The sequence below is a fragment of the Saccostrea cucullata genome, unplaced genomic scaffold, assembly GCF_032062105.1.
Source record: "Saccostrea cucullata isolate Sc308-1 unplaced genomic scaffold, CSIRO_AGI_Scuc_v1 ctg2148, whole genome shotgun sequence".
NCBI lineage: Eukaryota > Metazoa > Mollusca > Bivalvia > Ostreida > Ostreidae > Saccostrea > Saccostrea cuccullata.
This window is the reverse complement of record NW_026926774.1, coordinates 188,460-206,857: the sequence shown is the minus strand read 5'-3', so window position 1 is coordinate 206,857 and position 18,398 is coordinate 188,460. Positions and strand designations below refer to the sequence as shown.

At 34.9% G+C, this 18,398-nt stretch overlaps 1 pseudogene; it reads left to right on the top strand.

The window, feature by feature from the left end:
* The first annotated feature begins 8,986 nt into the window (after positions 1 to 8,986).
* LOC134272633 (uncharacterized) lies at positions 8,987 to 10,193 on the top strand (annotated as a pseudogene).
* Positions 10,194 to 18,398: the final 8,205 nt, after the last annotated feature.

Sequence of the window (18,398 nt, the reverse complement as noted above, 5' to 3'; positions counted from 1 at the left end):
CCTTGTACTCTGGGAGTCTTTGAAAGCCTTTTCGTGTTCTAACTTGAGAAACAATGTCAAATTGGTTGGCAATATTAATAAGATGAGGAAATCCCTTGGAATGAGATATAATACTTGTTTTCGTTTGATTACCCTTCATGTTCGATGTTGTAATCTTAAGAACTTGCCCAGTTTTAAATTTGCTCAAGGGCTAAATTAAAACGTGGGCAAATATAATGTAAATGAAAAATATCTAAATGAAATTTGTTTTATTTTTCAGACAATTTGTTTGGGCACAAATGCCCGGAACTCCCAAAGGGTTATTCTGGCCAGTGGCTGTGGGGGAGGAGGGGGGGATATTACAGTAAAAGCGACGATGTACTGTAAGTACCCGGGGTACTTAAAGGTACTTGGACACAGATTTAAAGTTAATATTTTCTGAATATTTCTGTATAATATCACGAATTATATATTTTAATAGCATTTCACACAACAATTAATTAAAAATCTTATTTCATCTTAGTTAAAATCTTAGTTTACCTACCTCGTCATTGGTCATTTGAAAAATTATTTTGTTAAAACAGATTCTGATTGTACACATAAGTACTCTGAAGTTGACATCAAGAAGATGCTTGAGTTTCTGATTGACAATATCTATGTGGTTTTTGGAGACCAAGTATTCCAACAATCTATTGGAATTCCCATGGGTACAAATTGCGCTCCGTTATTAGCAGACTTATTTTTATATTCATATGAAGCAGAATTTATGCAAAATCTTTTGCATGAAAAGAAAAAAACACTTGCTGTGGCCTTCAACTCGACATTTAGATATATCGACGACGTATTGTCAATTAATAATGATAATTTCCATTCCTACGTCGACACGATATATCCTGGTGAGCTTGAGATAAAAGACACCACAGAGTCCGACACTTCTGCTTCATACTTGGATATTTTACTTGAAAAAGACACAAATGGTAATCTAACAACCAAGCTATATGATAAACGTGATGACTTTAACTTTTCTATCGTCAACTTCCCTTACTTATGCAGCAATATACCTTCATCACCTGCATACGGAGTATTTATATCTCAGTTGATTCGATACGCAAGAGCATGCTCTACGTATGAACAATTTCTTAAACGAGGTAAATTATTGACAAGCAAGTTGATGAAACAAGAATATCAAAAGTCTCGTTTAAAGTCATCATTTCGTAAATTCTATGGTCGATACAATTACCTTGTCAGCAAATACAATTTATCATTGAATGAAATGCTGACTGACGTTTTTCATACCAATTGTTAGTCCATTATTTATACACTGAATTGACTACGGATTTTTTTCCGTTATTTCCTGATTATGACAATGAGCACACGGCGGGTGTGACCGGTCAGCAGGGGATGCTCACTCCTCCATGGCACCTGATCCCACCTCTGATGTTTCGGAGGTCCGTGTTTGCTCTGCTCTTGTTTTGTATATTTGTTTAATGGACGTTGAGATTGAATACTGTTCGTTATTTCCATATCCTTATTCATTTAAAAGTTATTAAAACTTTAAATTTTTGGCGGGTTTGATTGACACATCCTTTCACTTTCACAATTTTTAACTTTATTCTTAATCCTTAGGAAAAGTGGCAATCTTGTTGTGTATTAATGAGAAACATTGAAACTTAAATCCGGAAAATAATTTTATTTAGGGTAAAAATGTTAGAAAGCAAAACTCCTTCACAAGTATTGTCATTCCGTTGTGTACATAGTTTAGCATATCGAGCACACTCGTGTTATGTACACAGTTTTTGTAAACAGCGGGAAAGTTTTGTTATTGTTTGGTGTTTTGGTTCACCGGGTGCGTTTAAACGCCAAAGTCTGCTCACAACAACTACACGGACTGACAATATATTGTGTGTTTGTTTTGCTTTCGAACATGTCTACTCTGAATTTTCTGGATTATAGTATTAATATTTTTCATTAACAAACAACTAGAATGTCAATTTTCATAAGGATTAAGAATAAAGTTAAAATTTGTGAAAGTGCAAAGATGTGTAAATCAAACGCGCCAAAAAAATTAAACTTTTAATAACTTTTAAACGAAATAAAATTTTTAATTAATTTTTGTGTGAAATGCTATTAAAATATATAAGTCGTAATATTATAGAAAAAATATCAACTTCAAATCTGTGTCCAAGTACCTTTAACAGTTCTTTTGCTTCAGATAATTGAAACAATTAAGAGTTATCGTTCGTACAGTAGCAAGAACGACAACTGTAGAACGAGAATAGAGCATTACATGTGAATACAACATATTAAATTTTAAATAAATTTAAACAATTTAATGAAAATCCAGGTTTAAAAAATCAGTATTTTTTTTTTATTTTTCACCAACTTTACACAAAATTAAAAGACCCAATTGAAAGCAAATTTTGCGATTAATGTATAACTGATAGATATACTAGCATTAAAATTGAAATACTTTACTTTAATTTTCTTAAATGCAATTTACTTTAAGATTTTTTTTTTATCTACCTATTGATGATGCAATGCCTTTATCTACTAATGTATCTTTCATGCTTCTCGGGGGGCCTTGTTTGGAAAAAAATATTGTTTTATTTTCTATAAAAGAGACATGTCAAACTGTTTTCTGCGATCGCCCGTTGCGCGCACCTACGAAGTGAACAAGAATGAATATGACAGGTATCATGCAGATGCCCACTCCTGCTGGTTCTTCAAGTAAATACAACTGTACACTTATCGATGTTAGCAATTAAACAAATTTATAATACCCCTTTATTAATCACAAAGACTGGGACTGATAGCCTTTGAAACAATCTGTTGGTCACCTGGGTCGATGTTGATGAGGCACTCAAGTCAGTGTTTTGAATGCATTCAACGGATGCAATTGGACAAAGCCGGAGAAATCATAAGCAAAATTTTGAATGAAGACGTGATGTCAACATTAGCCTCTAGGGTAGTTAGTCAAAGAACGACGACAAGTCATCTCAAACGTCGCTGGCAACCAATGCACAGAGCTCGACAAACCCGCCATCTTTTCGAAAATTTGCCTTTCACAAGAGCAAATCTCAACGAACATTCTATCAGAAACCTTCAACAATAAGGTATTTATATAGTTTTGGTTAATACAAGGGACGTAGCATCCGGGGGGCAGGGGGGGGTGCCCCAAACATAACCTTTACTATAGTAAATGTGCAATGATAGAATGGTTGGCCCCTCCACTTTATTACCATAGCATAGTGAAAGCAAGGGGGGGGGGGGGTGCCCCAAACATAACCTTTACTATAGTAAATGTGCAATGATAGAATGGTTGGCCCCTCCACTTTATTACCATAGCATAGTGAAAGCAAGGAATGTAAAAAAAAAAATTGGAAGTGATAGTAAGTTGTCTTTGAAAAAGTTGGCCACTACCCTTATTTGGATGAATTATAAATAGGCATAAGAAGTCACTATCTCTCCCTTGTCTCTACTAGGACGGTGATTATAAATCACAAGTGTTCTATAAATTTCCTCATTTTTCAATATTGATAACGATTTAGTAAATATTGACAGATGCAATTGATTCAATCTGTAAAAATAATATTTAATAACAACCACTTTCTTTTGTCATCTCAAACTTCTTATGTAGTAAGGTTATCTTTAAAATTTATCTTGTAGCTAAATATCTTGCATTTTTCTTCCTTCAGGTATGATCAACTCCTGCATGGGACCAAGCCACTTCAATGAATTTTTAACAACCTGCGAATGGCTGCGATAATCCACCCACCAATCAGAAAACCATCGCAAAAAGGTAATATCATAGGCGATATTATAGAAAAAGAGGCCAAGAAATCCTGCACAAGGTCCGTCCAGAAGGAAGTACAGATGTCTGACATAATGGAGTGCAGCTATGATGCTGGTTCAGTTTGATATCATAACAGTTATCAGATATGATAAAAAAAATAAAGGTTACATAACAATATGCTTAAGGGTCACATTGCTCACTTGAGCAACCTTTGCCATGCTGTTCCTCACAAGATTCTACCTCTGTAATATCTAAAGTGATCCCGCCATACCTCTAGGGTCCTGATTTCAAGAATTTACACTATCCCAGGATGCTTCTTTATGTGTTTCAATTTCTCTGGCTCAATGGTTGTTAAAAAGATTTTCAAAGATTTTTCTTAGATACATAAATGTAATATTTGGATTCCTTATAACTCCTTTTTACCCAATAACGATTTGTACTATGTTAAGTAATAATTGGCCAAGTAGTTCTTGAGAAGATGTTGTCAATGTAAAAGTTTACAGTCGGACAGGCGACGAACAGAAGGTGATAAGAAAAACACTAAGGTATACGTGTAAAATTATCAATACAAAATGGCTCAGTGCTAGCAGATGATGACAGGCTTATTGGTCTGTCTTGTAGTCACCCATTTAGAATATAATGTAAGTTATCAATTCAATTCGAGCTGAGCGTTATATTTTAGACACATTTTGGAGAACTTCAATCCCAGTCTTATTTTTCACCGGTAAAAGGTTTCTTTTTTTAAGAATGGGAGTATATTTTTCGATTCATAATTTTTTCCCGATGTGTTTGTATATTTCATGACTTTTTTTCAACTGTTATATACAAAAAAGAAGAGGTTTATGATTGGAAATGATTAAATAATTATTAAATAATACTATACATGTTTTAGATATTTTAGATCAGAAGTCGACACTGAAGAAGACCCAAATGTTTCAACACTTCCTATTCCTGGGGAGTAAATGCTGAAAGAAAAAGAACGGTGGACGTCTTAATAGAGGAAACTACCTAGTGAGTTTATTTACTAGTGCATGAAATTTGATCCTGAGAAATACATGTACCTGGTATATCACTTTTTGACTTATCTGTATGGGACGCTAGGGACGTATCTTATCATACACCAACTTGAAAGGGGGTGGGGGTATTTTTAAATGCTTTAAGATATCCAAATCCGACTTTTAAATCGACACTTGAACTGTCTGATCGCGGATCATCGACGGGTGCTTTTGCCAAATGATTCTTATAATGTTTTATCTGTTAAAAAAAATCAAATGACGTCATGTAGTAGTCTAAAGTCATAGTGATTAAACTACGGAATGTGTACGCTTGCATTAAAAAGCATTTGTATAAGTTTCTTCGAATTTTGAAATTTAAAGAGAAAGTATTTTAGTGGACTTCAATACCGTCTCATTGTCATGGATGAATGATATAAATGTTGACACTTTTATCAACGACACTAAACTCTCTTTACCCTCTAGTCCTAAATCAAAATTCATTCAAAAACCTGAATATATGCAGTTAGCACCTTTGAGGAACGTACGCTACTATCAGTAATTTAAATGAATAAAACCACATTTGGGTTCAACATAGGTTATACAAGGAAATAGTTCTTTGTTCTAAAGTCCCCGGATTTCCTTTCGTTTCTACTGTGGCCAGGTTCCGATAGCGTTTTCGGTAAATGTCTGCGAAGGGATATTTCTCTGCTATTTGTTATGACAATCCATGCGCTTCCACTGTCTAACAATTTACTTGGTGACAAATACAATCCGCGTCAGGAATGTTTAAAATATCACCGTATCTTAAAAGAAAAGACATCTTCAAAAATAAGATCACTGTAAAACAAAGTTTCTTCTACTTAAAAAATAAATGGTCGAAACTTTTCTCAGCGTCTTTACCTTTTCTCTAAAGATTATCTATATATATATATATATATACTCTTGTGTGTATTTAGTTGTGTAAATTAATTGAGACGTGCCCTTTCTATGTTTATAACACTGATGAAATGTCATGTTTCAATGACTTGGGGATATCAAAGTACATGAAAAAACTAGATACCAAACATTTTTGAAACGAGACGTCTGGTGTGTATTCAGGTGTGCCAATATAAAAAAATGTGTGTTAAACCCTTCCCCACATCAAATGTCAGGTACATAAAAAGGTGTCAAGCGCTTTTCAGTGACAAACCAGGCGTCAAAGTTTTTATGTTTTTTTTCTTACTATTATACATACTTTTCGGTGAAAAACAAGGCGTCAAAGTTTTTATGGTTTTGTCTTACTATTATACATACTTTTCGGAGAAAAACAAGTCGTCAAGCAGAAACAAGTCGTATAAACAAGTCGCCAAATGTTACATATTGTACTACTACAAACACTTTGGAGTTGTGCCTAACTAAAACAGTTTCTATAACTTTTGAAGACAAATAGGTTTTTTGGGAATGATGCATTTGTTGGATACTAGTACCTCATCATTTACAATTACAGACAAATACACAATATGAAAATTCGTAGATGAAAATAAATACAAGTAAATTCAAGTTTTTAATATTAAAAACATAAAGATTACATATGAAAATTGATATGTGCATGATTTCAAAAATATGTAAGGCATATAACAAAGTAATTTTCCTCTAGACATAACTCCTTCAGAGATGCTTGAAATCTTTCAGAATATCCATTTTCTAAAGTTTTGAAAGATACAAAACATGCTCAACTGCTTGTAACAGTACCAGAATTATGGAGGCCCAAAAACTACCTTGATGCCATTTCAATACATGTGTTTGCTTTTCGTTAATATTGACAACTAAATTCAATAATGCCGTAAGTTATTGTGCAGAATTGTGTTTTGTGGTCGAAATTAAACGGTGGTTGTAATTATCCCGATTTACCTAATTCAGATGCATTTAGTAGGAAATTGAGACGGAAAAAATGAAAATTTAAAGAGAATAATCGATAATACATAACATTATTTGAAGCATTACAATAAGAAATTCCAGTAAGCACCACAAATTCTGTAAAATGGTCAATAGTGGAATCATTTGAAACAGGGACTGCAAATATGGCAATCAAGTCCATGGAAAATACTTTCAAAGAACAACAAATTGAAATTAAAACTTTTTTTGAAGAACAGATCGACACCTCCTGACAGAGACCTTTAAAACAAAAAACTCAGAGATAAGAACTTCCTTTTCAATAAGAATTGACAAAAAACGAGATGATATGAAAATAATTACTGATATTTTCTTACGAAAAATCAGGATAAATGATGAGCTAAAAAACAGCTGTCTCTCAAATCAGAATATTAAATTTATATAGAACTTGCAAGAAAAGTATTTTCTGGGTAAATACTAACTATTTAAAGAATAAAGTATGATATAAAATTTGCATAACATATGAATAACATTCACCGATGTGAGCTTCTTATTTGCCAGAAATCAAGTGGCTGCAATTCCCTTTAGCTAATACACCTCCCCAGTATGCATTTTAATGATGTTTCTTCTTACTTTTTAGGAAATTATTCCATTCTGTGAGCTGCAAAAACATCAAACACACAAAATGCAAAGGTAGATCCAAGGAATCGCGCATCGTGTTGATATACAGCAGAACAACTGTAAATCTACTCATTGTAACTTGGTTAGACCAGTGGTTTTCGGAATAATGAATATCCCGTTCCATTAGTTTCTATGGTTTTTTTCTGGTGTGTCTTCCAGGGTGGGGATATGGAATAAAGTCGATTCTTCTTTTATACACTGTCCGTTATTCATACGTTTTGAAATATATCTGCAAAGGCAGTGAAAAATATTGATTTAAAAAAAAACCAGTCATACATGATTTAACATGGTCTGGTACCTAAAATTGTTGAGTAAGAACAGCTTACTACCGTACAAGTTTTGATAGCAACATAGGTGATCATCTATATATTCTTATGCAGATGCTGTTTTTTTAAGGCTTGATCGCAAATATAATCGTCGGGAATAAGTTTACCCCCGTTAATTCGCGAATAAAAGTCGCTGCGTTTAAAAGTTTGGTTACAGTATAAGATGTTTAACTTAAGAGAATACTATTGTTTAGACAGAAAACATTTTAAGCAGCTTCACGTTTTTCAGGTGAACGTTCAAGACTGGAAAAGGGAGCAGTGTCCTCCATTTTTTCCTTTCGTCGATGGCACAGATTAGCAGGATGTTGGAGGAGAATGCTTCATTGATTGTATATTGTTTAATATGTAATGATTATGTAATATATAGAGTAGATTATTAACGATTGAATCTTCAAATATGAGAAGAGGGGGCTTTTTCAATTGTGTAATTTTATGCTATAGCAATTCTAGGTGCAAACTGAATTAAGAAGGAAAATTGATTTTTATTTCACCAAATATTAAGTCTCATAAAAAATGCCAAACTGTTCAGTAGCCAATACAAGTCAGGAAAACTATCCAAGAGTCGATACAAGTCAGAAGAAATGTTAAGGAGTTGATACAAGTCAAAGAACTGTAAAGGAGTCGATACAAATCAGGAGAAATGTCCAGGAGTCGATACAAATCAGGAGAATTGTTAAGGAGTCGATACAAGTCAGAAGAAATGTTAAGGAGTCGATACAAGTCAGGAGAACTGTCCTGGAATCGATACAAATCAGGAGAACTGTCCAGGAGTTATTCTTGCCAACCCGTTCTCCTCTGCTAGGATCCGGAAGTTCCCGACGCTGTCCGCCTGATTTTCCATATAATAGTATATCGTCTTATAAGTATTATATCGACGGGAACTTGACTCCAATTTCATTGATTACTTCTTTATAGAGTCTCATTCACCTATTATGTTTCCCACATTTCATTCCTGAAATTAATTTCCATCATCTTCAAAGTCTACAAGAAATGTCCACTGCACGCCCTTTTCTATTTGTTGTTTTTTTGTTTATTTTTATCATCAAATAAATTATATATAAATTTAAAAATGGTTTTCTTTATTCATTTATATCATGATTTGGAATCTTGTTACACTCGGGACTATTTTAACTAAAGTAACCACCATCCTGTTACAGAAATTGTGGGCTTCGGCCGCGGAATTAGAGAATTATGTTATATTTGTATTGCATTTATTTTTATAGTATTAAACTCCTTATTCTGTGCTGAATCATTATAATTCAGAGATCAGGTGACACCCACCGAGATGGACGCTTAAAATTTCTGTCCGGTGTTTTGGTCTATTTTGGGTGCTAATCTGTTGGGATTTTGATTCCGTTTACCTGAATTTTGGATAGCATATGTTTGTGAGTGTCTGGATATATTTTGTATAATTTTCTGTGAATTTTATACCCCGAAAATGCAAAGAAGAGGGAGATCAAATAATACAAAGAAAGTGTCTGATAAGAGTTCACTTCAGGGGACAGGCAACGCAGTCAATACGAGCTCACAACAAAGCGAAGGTCTTCCCGAGTCGATCCCGTTAGATAGTGAAAAGAGCAGTGTAGATAGATCACGGTCTGTGAATAAGAACAAAACTGACGGTTTAGACACTGAAGAACACAGCCTTAATGCTCAACTTAAGTATGTCTGTGAACAAGCAGAATGTAATTATGATGAAATTTCTACACTGAGGTCGGAAAACGCTTCTTGCGCAGAGAGGTAGAGCTGCTGCGATCAGTGGTTATTAGGATTGACAGAAAAATGTCTGTGATGGACAATGAAATCACTGATTTGCGAGCTAGGTCTATGCGTGACAATATTTTAATACATAACTATCCATACTCCCAAAATGAAGACCTTGCTTCTACTATGCCAGAAATTATTAAGCAAACACTAGGGGTATACGTTAAATTCGTTAGAATTCACAGAAACGGAGTTCGTCCCCAGCACTCGGATCGGCCAGTGTCTATTACTGCCAATCTGGTTGACGGTAAGAAAAAAGATGAAATTCTCAGCGCCCAGAAAATGAAAAAAATAGCGAGGGTTACCTTACCGTTTTACATCACCCCTCAACAACCCCTGTCCATCGTTTCTGCTAGAAATAAACTTTTTGACAAATCAGACTCTTTCAAAAAACAGAACATTACTGTTAAAATGTCAAAAAACAGCCTCACTTTACCAAATGGCGATAAATATAGCGAGGAAGTTCCGCTGCTCGCCAATGCAGACGTATTACAAATTGAAGCGCCTGAAACACACAAATTGGATGACATTGCTACAAAAAGCGTAGATCATATACAAAAAAATAAATCTGAATTTTTTGCCATTGGATCTGAGGTAGACTCGGCAGAAAGTGTCCAAAACTTCTACAAGAAGGCCTGCATTGACCCCTATGTCGCTAGTGTTGACAGCAGAATCTTGGTCTACAGATTCCGTGAAAACGATAAAGTGACTGAAAACTATCATGATGATGGTGAACATGGAGCGGGGAGACGCCTCCTGAAATTTCAACCAATCGTTGAATGAATTTTACTTCGAACACGTACTTAGGCCAATCTGCGATCATGTTAATGGAAGTGCAAAATGAAAAAAAGTATTTACGAACAAAATACAAAGATAAGAAACTATGTAGTTTGTGTCTAGTTTAAAACATCAGCGCTTCAAGGGTAAGGAAAACGAGCAGCACCTCTTATGCATTAAAATGGACAAAACTTTGTTTACGTTTTGGATCACGTGTTCGGCCAGGGAATTCACTTGGAAATACATGTAGTACAACAAAGGAATTAAAACAGACGCAAATCGCTTGTGCAGTATGACTTTCAGAAACCTAGACTTCCGCCGTTTATTTAACAAATGAATTGTTTGTTATTATAAGCATGAAAATAATATTTTTAAAAATGCTTTTCATTTACCATAAGATTTTCTCCTTTTTCAATTGTAAAATTCCTGTAGTATTCGTAATAACCCATAATGCAATATTCATTCGGCTGATTGGTCAGTTAAAATCATACTGGTGCCTCATTTGCTAATCTGACGCCAAAAATATGGTCCCGGATCCCATGCAAAATTATTTGTCCAAAAAGAAATTTTAATTCATGACTGCAGAAAATTGCATTTTACCTCTTGTATAAATAGAGACAGGTATTTATGTATTTGGTGCCTAATCAAAAATAATAATGATGCTAGCGACGATGTACATGTAATGATGCATGGTGTAGATATAATGATCGAGATATATTAAAAGTTTCACAAATATTAGCCAAGATATATACTCAATTTAACAATTTAATAGCAGGAACACAATATCAAGGAAAAAGGGGGGGGGGTGCTGTATTTTTATAAATAAAAAAAAACATACAGTAAATATCGAATCTAAACTATTCTATGGTTATATCTTTTTAAATTCAATCCGGTTATTATATTTACAAATGTTAAAATGATATTGTGGCTTAAGTTTCAATTCCATTTTTCTACATATCATAAAAGAAAAGAAAACCCAATATCCTTTTTTCCCCCTACATTTTTCATTTTTGATTCCCAATATTGTTTTTAAGCTGTTTAATCAATAAATGATTTAAACACCAGTATATATTATAAGAAATTCTTATTCAGTCTTGCTATACTTTTTGCCTTCCCTAATATTTCATAGATAAGGAGAAATGCTGTTCTTTCACCCATATATAAATCGTATTAAATAAAATAAAACGCACATAAGTAATTAAAGAACTTATATAATTTCGTTTTTTATAAAAAAAAAATTACATAATTTATAATTGATATATACTACATCGATTTCTTATGAGTGGTGATCTCAACTTATTCCACACGCGGTCTTGTACGTTATTTTAATAAAACAACTGCAAACAAAAACAGCATCATCCTACCTTTGATTTGGTCGTAACCCTCTTCCTGATCTTATCGGGGCACCTCCATGTTTACATTTGTACAGCACGTTTCTAAACTTGAATTTTTGGTCAAAAGTTTTTGATTTCGAGGATAGTTTTTGGTTAGCACTTTGTACAGTTTTGCTGTGGCTTTTAACCCAGATAACATTCGTAGCTGTAGACCATTGTAGTAATTTGTCTTGAAACTCCTCAAATGAATTGAATTCATCTCCCTCGTTCATCTTATCTAACTTAAAACATATCTAAAGTTTCCCGCTAAAACAACTCAAGATATTTAAGTTCAACGTCAAAAGTCTTGTTAATACTGCCACCCAAGGTAAACGTCACAAGAAAAAACTAGAAATATGTCCATAGGACATGAATGCCCCGCCGAGGATATATCAGTAAAGCAACATGAAAATTAGTATGTGTTTAAAATTTTATCAGAATATCCAGAATAGTGATGCAGCTGAATTGCTTGTTTGGAAAATATAGGTCAGATCCAGCATCCGAAGCAAGTCTGGTAGTGTCCATCCCTAGATGCATCATCCATGCAAGTTTGGTTCAGGTAGGGCTTATAGATACTTGGGAATGAAAATATAGGTCAGATCCAGCATCCGAAGCAAGTCAGGTATTGTCCATCCCTAGATGCATCATCCATGCAAGTTTGGTTCAGGTAGGACTTATAGTTAGTTAGGAATGAAAATATAGGTCAGATTCAGCATCCGAAGCAAGTTTGGTGGTGTCCATCCCTAGATGCATCATCCATGCAAGTTTTGTTCAGGTAGGACTTATAGTTACTTGGGAATAAAAATATAGGTCAGATCCAGCATCCGAAGCAAGTCTGGTAGTGTCCATCCCTAGATGCATCATCCATGCAAGTTTGGCTCAGGTAGGACTTATAGTTACTTAGGAATGAAAATATAGGTCAGATTCAGCATCTGAAGCAAGTTTGGTGGTGTCCATCCCTAGATGCATCATCCATGCAAGTTTGGTTCAGGTAGGACTTATAGTTAGTTGGGAATAAAAATATAGGTCAGATCCAGCATCCGAAGCAAGTCTGGTAGTGTCCATCCCTAGATGCATCATCCATGCAAGTTTGGCTCAGGTAGGACTTATAGTTACTTAGGAATGAAAATATAGGTCAGATTCAGCATCTGAAGCAAGTTTGGTGGTGTCCATCCCTAGATGCATCATCCATGCAAGTTTGGTTCAGGTAGGACTTATAGTTAGTTGGGAATAAAAATATAGGTCAGATCCAGCATCCGAAGCAAGTCTGGTAGTGTCCATCCAAAGATGCATCATCCATGCAAGTTTGGTTCAGGTAGGGCTTATAGTTACTTGGGAATGAAAATATAGGTCGGATCCAGCATCCGAAGCAAGTCTGGTAGTGTCCATCCCTAGATGCATCATTCATGTAAGTTTGGTTCAGGTAGGGCTTATAGTTACTAGGGAATAAAAATATAAGTCAGATCCAGCATCTGAAGCAAGTCTGGGAGTGTCCATCCCTAGATGCATCATCCATGCAAGTTTGGTTCAGGTAGGGCTTACAGTTACTTGGAAATGAAAATATAGGTCAGATCCAGCATCCGAAGCAAGTCTGGTAGTGTCCATCCCTAGATGCATCATGCATGCAAGTTTGTTCCAAGTATGGCTTATAGTTTCTTAGGAAAGGACATGCTCTAAAAACTTTAACCTGGTCACTCATCTGGAAAATGTAGGCCAGATCCAGCATCCGAAGCAAGTCTGGTAGTGTCCATCCCTAGATGCATCATCCATGCAAGTTTGGTCCAAGTATGGCTTATAGTTTCTAAGGAATGGACATGCTCTAAAAACTTTAACCTGGTCACTCATCTGGAAAATGTAGGTCAGATCCAGCATCCGAAGCAAGTCTGGTAGTGTCCATCCCTAGATGCATCATCCATGCAAGTTTGGTCCAAGTGGGGCTTATAGTTCCTTAGGAATGGACCTGTTCCAAAAACTTTTACCTGGTCACTCGTCTTGAAAATGTCAGTCAAATCCAGCATCCGAAGCAAGTCTGGTAGTGTTCATCCCTAGATGAACCATAGCTCTCATCAATATCTATCAGCATATGAAGTTTGATGAAAATATCTTGGATAGTTTCTTTGAAACTTAGCTTTGAACAGAGCTAAACGCAAAGTGTGACGGAAGGACGGAAGGACAGAAGGACAGAAGGACGGAAGACGGACATGACAAACACTATATGCCCCGGCCATATTCATGGCGGGGCATAAAAATCAGCCACCCGATATCAGCCGACAGCTTTGGAGAAGGGCTAATATTCATTAATTATATTTCTTCTTTCATTGCGACTTTCTTTCATTTCTGGGGATATAGTAATTCTTCTTTGTAAGCAAAGTGATTGGATATTGACCTAGCCTCCTCCCATTTACAACTGCATACAGATTCTGAGACTCAACTGAGATCTCTATACACCTGCATAATGATTTTATCATACTATGACAACCGTTGGAATTTAATTTCTTCTTCTTTCAACTTAGTTAATAAATAGTTGACATAATGTTTCACGGTAATTACATACCAGGATAGAGGAAAGGAGGAAAAATGCCAACAATAAAATTTATGAACTGATCGACTATGGGAGATGCAAAGGAACTGATATCCAGTTCAAAGACACTTACCGTAGCATATATAACTGAACTTTCTTTTTGATTTATTGCATTTCTCAAATAAAGAACTTTAATTGAATACGCAAGATTTAATTCATCATCATCATCAATTTTTATGAATAAAGATGTCAGCACCAGATAGAAATTCTGTATAAATTTCTAGTACATATCATTATATATACCATATACTCAGTATAGATCATATATATATAATGAAGAGAGGAAACTTTACGGTTCTCACAAAAAAAATCACCTTCTTTCCATTAATCAAAATACGTATTTAAAATAGTTATCCATGTGCAGATATAAATTTTACGTTTATTTGGCGTCTGATTCATGCAGTTTCAGTGTAATTAAGTAAAATTAATAAAATTTTGTTTCGTTTTTTTTAAGTAACACAAGTTCATAAAAAAACAGGTTTGACAATTATTTTTTTTTTTAAATTAAATTCAAATGCATTTTGACAGACAATATGTATGTATTGAGGTCATTTTTATACAATAATATAAGGAGAGATTCTCGATTTTATTTCCTAATATAGTTAGGAAATAAATTAATTTTATTTAGGTTGTGCATCATTTGTTCGCAATATTTCCCAAATTATACAAGATATCGGCACCACTGGCACTGAGATGTTTGCATGAAATCAGTGCGTCAGGTCTTTTGTTCATGTTCTTTTTCAGAATCCATATCCTTAATTGATTGAAACAAATGGTTTAATTAAATCAACAAATTTCAAAAGCCAATAACAAGTAAATGATTTCTGTCAACAAGTGACAATTACTAAATACATCGGATACGTGTAACCAAGTTATTGGTCGTACATACGAACCATCTTAATTGGGACGAAACGCCTCAGTGCGAACGGTCTGTGGGGACGAACCGTCTCGCACTTCAAACAAGTAAAGATAAATACAATGCATGTTTTATGTTTCACACGACGGTCGTGCGAATAGTATTTGAAATTATATGCACGACGGTTGTGCGAATAGTATTTGAAATTATATGCACGACGGTCGTGCGAATAGTCATTGAAATTATATGCACGATATAGACACTGTCGTGATAATTGGTAATTACCGTTAATTATGTTCCCCAAACGGAGTTTGGGAACATATTGTTTTTACTCTGTTTCTTATTATTATGTTCCCCAAACGGAGTTTGGGAACATATTGTTTTTACTCGGTTTCTTATTATTATTATTATTATTATTATTCTTTTTTTTCTTCTTTGTTCTCCGGTACTTTTTTGTCCGCGAGTGTTCTCAGAAACTGTTCACCCAACTGAGCTAAAACCTTTTTAGGGTTAATAGGTGTGTAGTGTAGGTGTGCAACACGAAGGTTATTTTGCGCGCATACGCATGCACGTGCGGGCGCGTGAAATGAGTGAAATGACGGATATACTTTATATAGCCATAACTTTAACATTTTTTGATGAAATATATTAAAACTCATTTAATAAGGATATATTAATAGTGTAGATAATGTGACACTGTCAAATTAGCACGAACTCACGCGCATGCACGTGCGCTTCGCTTTGATTGGCTGCAACAAAAATCTCAATATCTTTTCTGTTTTTTGACGAAATGCTATGAAATTTAAAATATAGGCATACTTTAGGATGTACTACAATATGATATATAACAATTGTCATGTAAACACGCGCATGCACGTGCGCTGGAATCTGATTGGCTTAAACTTTAAATGGCTATAACTCCCTTGTTTTTCAACGAAACAGTATGGGATTTAGAACATAGACAAACATAATGGACTTCCCACAAGGAGGTATGGTCGTCATGCACATGCATGCACGTGCATGCACGTGTGCTTTGCTCTGATTCGCTGGAACAAAAATCGCAATATCTTTTTTTAATTTTTGACGAAATGCTTTAAAATTTTAAACATAATCATGCAAATTAGGATGTCCTACAATATGATATATAACAGTTGTCGTGAAAACATGCGCATACACGTGCGCTGCAATCTGATTGGCTTAAACTTAAAATGGCTATAACTTCCTCGTTTTTCAACCAAACAGGATGGGATTTAGAACATAGACAAACATAACAGACTCCTACAAGAAGATACAGTCGACATGCACATGCATGCACGTGCGTGCACGTGAAATGAGTAAAATTACAAATACACTAGATTAAAACGTATTTTTTAATACTTTTGGATGAAACGCTGTAATTTCTAGTATATAAATAGTGTAGACAAGATGATATGGTCATTACGCACATGCATTCAAATGCGCATGCGTGCAATGCATAAATTTGAATATACTGAATATACTTCTGGGAAAACATTGTTATAGTCTAAAAGGCATAGAGTTCGTCTTATTTAATGAAGCTTACATGGAATAAGGCACCGAAAGGGAGTTGGGGAGCGTTTGGGGAACATCTGTAACGGTTCCCGTTACAATTAGCCCTAGTTATTATTATTATTATTTTTTTTCTTATTTGTTCTCCGGTACTTTTTTGTCCGCGAGTGTTCTCAGAAACTGTTCACCCAACTGAGCTAAAACCTTTTTAGGGTTAATAGGTGTGTAGTGTAGGTGTGCGGAACGAAGGTCATTTTGCGCGCATACGCCTGCACGTGCGTGCGCGTGAAATGAGTGAATTGACTGATATACTTAATATAGCTTTAACTTTTACATTTTTTGATGAAATGCTTCGAAACTCATTACATGAGGATATATTAATAGTGTTAATAAAATTACACTGTCAAATTAGCACGAACTCACGCGCATGCACGTGCGCTTTGCTCTGATTGGCTGAAACAAAAATCTCAATATCTCTTTTGTTTTTCGACGAAATGCTTTGAAATTTTAAACAATGTCATGAATAAGGATATCCTACAATATAATATGGAAAAAATTTCATGTAATCACGCACATGCACGTGCGCTGCAATCTGATTGGCTGAAACTTTAAATGGCTATATCTCCTTTGTGTTTTGACGAAATGCTTTGAAATTTAAAACATAATCACGCATTAGGATATCCTGCAATATGATATACAAAAAATTTCAAGAAATCACGCGCATGCACGTGTACTGCAATCTGATTGGCTGAAACTTTAAATGGCTATATCTCCTTTGTTTTTTGACGAAATTCTTTGAAATTTAAAACATAGTCACGCATTAGGATATCCTGCAATATGATATACAAAAAATTTCAAGAAATGACGCGCCTGCACGTGTGCTGCAATCTGATTGGCTGAAACTTTAAATGGCTATATCTCTTTTGTTTTATGACGAAATGCTTTGAAATTTGAAATATAGTCACGCATTAGGATATCCTGCAATATGGTATGCAAAAAATTTCAAGAAATCACGCGCATGCACGTGTGCTGCAATCTGATTGGCTGAAACTTTAAATGGCTATATCTCCTTTGTTTTTTGACGAAATGCTTTGAAATTAAGAACATAGTCATGCATTAGGATATTCTACAATATGATTTAGAAAAAAGATTCTTGAAATCACGTGGATGCACGTGTGATGCAATCTGATTGGCCAAAACTTGAAATGGCTATAATTCCCTTGGTTTTCAACCAAACAGGATGGAATTTAGAACATAGATAGATATAAGGGCCTTCTACAAGAGGGTATGGTCATCATGCACGTGCACGCACGTGCGTGCATTTGGAACGAGTGATATTAAAAATACACTTAAATGAGTGATTTTTAAAATACTTTTGGACTAAATGTTTTCATATAAAGTATATTTAAATATATAGAAAGTGTAGACAAGATTATATGATCATTACGCACGTGCATTTACATGAGCACGCGCGCAATGTTAAAATTTGAATATAATTGGTATCCTTTTGGGAAAACGTTGTTAAAGTAAAAAATGCACAGATGTTGTCTTATTAAATGAAGCTTACAGGGAATATGGCATCAAAAGGGATTTGGGGAGCATTTGGGGAACATCTGTAACGGTTCCCGTTACAATTAGCACTAGTTTTAGTTAATATGGCCCCGATCCCCAAAAGTACGTCTAATCAGTTCTAGTACAAGTTAACTCAAAATAACCCCACCGGCTCTATATTTCCGACACGCACATACGCAACCCGAACGGGCTAAGGGAAATAACTCTAAAATAAATATAAGACAAAACCATCACACTCTCCCTCCCTTAAGATCTACATGTAATGTGCATTTCACATTAGTCAAGAATGATAAGAAATTACA